Raw genomic sequence first — 3,783 nt, 5'->3', positions numbered from 1 at the left:
AGAGAGAGAGAGAGAGAGAGAGAGAGAGAGAGAGAGAGAGAGAGAGAGAGATCGAGGGGAGAGAGAGAGAAGTGTAGAGTCAGCAGGGGCAGTAGGGGAGCATTAAAGGTTGCCCAGTTTCGGCTGATCGCCGTGGAAACTGGATTTTAACAGAGGCTCGAGGTTTGAGCTGAACACTGCAAAAGCAGCTCCGCGCGAGAGGGAAGAGGTGCGACACGCTCATTAGCGCGTGACGGATGGCGGCGGGACGCAGGGACCGCGCGCACCCGGTTCATCATCATCCATCTGCTGCTCGCGCTGGTGCCTCAAGCCCGTGGAGAGGGCTGTTCGCCAGCTGTTTATGCGGACTTACACTGACTGACTGGGCACTGCGCACGGGAGACTGGAGGAGGTAGAAATCGGAGGACGGCCTCATTGTACTGCATGGAACGGAATGAGAAAGACACTGTGAGGCCATCCTCCGATTTCTACCTCCACCAGCCTCGCCTGACATTGCATTGCATGAAAGAGAGACTGAGATTGGACATTATAAGGAAAAGATGGAGCTTACGAATAGGTTTAAGTGAGGGATTCGTCATTAATAATGTAGAGGAGGTGATTCGGAGTCACACTGATAAACCAGCCCTGCCTGACACATAATAATGTCAAGTGTCACCCTCGGACCTTGAGGATGTCCTCTTGGACTAATGGTCCACGCGGGAGACGCAGGTTGGTTCGAAACCCGCCCGTCATTATATCTGTTTCACACAAGCGCAATATGATATACATCTATATTCTTTATTCATTACCTATAGAGTCATGGAAGGTATCCAGACTACAGAATTACTACAAATTATTATTGTTATTATTATTATTATTATTATTATTATTAGTCCAAAATCAACAACATAAACCCACTTCGTTGTAGCGTAGTCAGAGAGGTCTAAAACATCATCGGTTTAAACGGTTGACCCGTGGGTGGTCTATTTCACACTCAGCTATTTTAGAGAGTATTTTCGTTCAGCGCACCAGGTTTGAACGCAGTGGTCCCATTAATGATTTATGGGAGTGTGTGTGTGCGTGTGTGCGTGTGTGTGTGTGTGTGTGTGTGTGTGTGTGTGTGTGTGTGTGTGTGTGTGTGTGTGTGTGTAGGGGTCAGACAGGTATGTCATGTATCTGTATGGAATCCACCTGACCCACAGAGACCGTCGGTGGGCGCGTGTGGAAGCCCGGTAGCCGATCTGTGCTCTCTCAGATGTGGACCCGTGGCCCGCGAAGAGCCTGCTCGACTGTGTGTGTGTGTGTGTGTGTGTGTGTGTGTGTGTGTGTGTGTCTGCGCGCGCTCGTGCTCGTGCATTCCCGTGCCCCGGCAGAGCTGACACACGCGCTATTTTTACACTGGCTGAGGACCTGCTGCTCGCGGACTTCATCATGCTGTCAGCTGTACTGTCTGAAAGGAGGCCACGTTGGTTCTGTCCCTTTTCCTCATCTCTCGTCAAGACACACACACACACACACACACACACACACACACGTACACACCTTCAACTGAACTCCCCAGCTCCCTAGCTCATCAAGCCACATGCAAGACAGACGGACTCCGAACGACAGACATTAACCAGAAGTTTCTCTATTCGCCTTTTCTACGTCCTCGTTAAACGACAAGTCATATAGGCTAACCCCTCTGTCCTCTCTACACACTCCCGTGCGTAAAATGTGAACCTGCGGCGGCGCGCAAGGTTTATTTTACAAAGTTGTGTGTGAGGAAACGATTAATTCGGATCAAAGCAGTGTACACTAGAGCTAAACCTATACCTCCATTGCAGACCCTTAAAGACACCTACACAGCACAAACAAACGGGTCAACAGAGCGAGCACGGAAGCAACAACAACAACAACAACAACAACAACAGAACTATGAGCTGTGACAACCGGTGTTAGTGCGTTATTACCTCCTGAGATGGGATCCGTGAGCGCTACCGGTATGAATGCTGTGCGATCCGTTTCAGGTCTGAGTCGCTCCGGTTGGCTCCTTTAACTGTCCGGTTTGCGTGAGAGACATGGTTCGGTCCCCGCGCGCATTCCGCGCTTTACTGTCTGTTCCAGGAACCAGCGCACGAGCGAGCAGCTTCTCTCAACACACGCGCCCACACACCGAAACGCGCGCGCACTGAATTCTCTCTCTGCGTCTCTCTCTCCCTCCCTCTCTGCCCCCCTCTCTCTCTCCCTCTCTCTCTGCCCCCCCCTCTCTCTCACTCTCTCTCTGTCTCTCTCACTCTCCCCCTCCCTCTTCTCTCTTCCCCCCCCCCCTCTTTCTCATATGCACACAGTAGTGAGCACCTGCTTGTCTAGTGGTTTTGGCGGTATGGCAAGCATGACGCGCGGATATGGAGACTCGGTGGCGCTTATTTCCCCATGGCACTCGCACAGAAATAGAGCTCGAGCCTCTGTTACATAAAATATATTAGAAAGCCAACAGCTGTGTGTGTGTGTGTGTGTGTGTGTGTGTGTGTGTGTGTGTGTGTGTGTGTGTGTGTGTGCGTGCGTGTGTGTGTGATGTGTGTGAGCTCACAGTTATGTCCTCTAGGATGCTGCGGGATGTTGGAGGTGTTACAGGAATGAGGATTAGGTTAGAGAGTGCAGCGTCATTTACAGTAACACTTTGTTAATTATGAGCTTGTTAGGACCTTGAGCATCTCACCTCAGCCGGCATTTGTGTGCGTGCCAGTGGCGGCTGGTGATAAAAATGTTGGGTGGGGCACAGGTTATGGGGGCATGCTCCACGGGGAAGAATATCAACTTTAAAATCTGGATTTACAGTCGATTTTAGCATGAGAATATATACAGTACAGGCCAAAAGTTCGGACACACCTTCTCATTCAATGTGTTTCCTTTATTTTCATGACTATTTACATAGTAGATTCTCACTGAAGGCATCAAAACTATGAACACATGTGGAATGATGTACTTAACAAAAAAGTGTGAAATAACTCTAAATATGTCTTATATTTTAGATTCCTCAAAGTAGCCACCCTTTGCTTTTTTGTTGTTAATAAAATAAAAACATTTTGTTGTTAATAAAATATATAATAATAATATTAAATATATATATATAATAACATATTATTATTAACACATATTATATTTAATATTATTATTATTATTATTATTATATATTTTATTAACAACAAAAAAGCAAAGGGTGGCTACTTTGAGGAATCTAAAATATAAGACATATTTAGAGTTATTTCACACTTTATTGTTAAATACATAATTCATATGTGTTCATTCATAGTTTTGATGCCTTCAGTGAGAATCTACAATCTACCAAATAGTCATGAAAATAAAGGAAACGCATTGAATGAGAAGGTGTGTCCAAACTTTTGGCCTGTACTGTATATAACTTAATTATTTTTATATATAACTTATTAAAGGGCAAACTGCAAACACAACAAAAATATAATGCACAACAACTGACAAATCAACTGGAATAGTCTACTGCCATAGACTGCCATTCGGCCGGCGTCCCGGACTCCTCCCCTATGTATTTTCACAGTGAATTTTACACACACACACAGATAAAATGTTTATTGTATTGGAGGATTTTTAATGAATGCTGATAGGCGCCGACAGAATATCAGCATTTTATGAATAAACTTTTATTTTATTTTTTTCTGATTGTATCCCTTTTTCAACAATTTGGTAGCCAATTGAACCCAACCTAGCATCCAATTATCCCCTGCCTATTGCGAAGGATCCGCCGCACGACCCCGTGGCCGGCAGTCCCAGAGGAGGCCGCCAGGC

This window comes from Nansenia antarctica (assembly GCF_963989245.1).
Source record: "Nansenia antarctica genome assembly, chromosome: 3".
NCBI lineage: Eukaryota > Metazoa > Chordata > Actinopteri > Argentiniformes > Microstomatidae > Nansenia > Nansenia antarctica.
The sequence above is the reverse complement of the archived record's forward strand: the minus strand, read 5'-3'. Positions refer to the sequence as shown.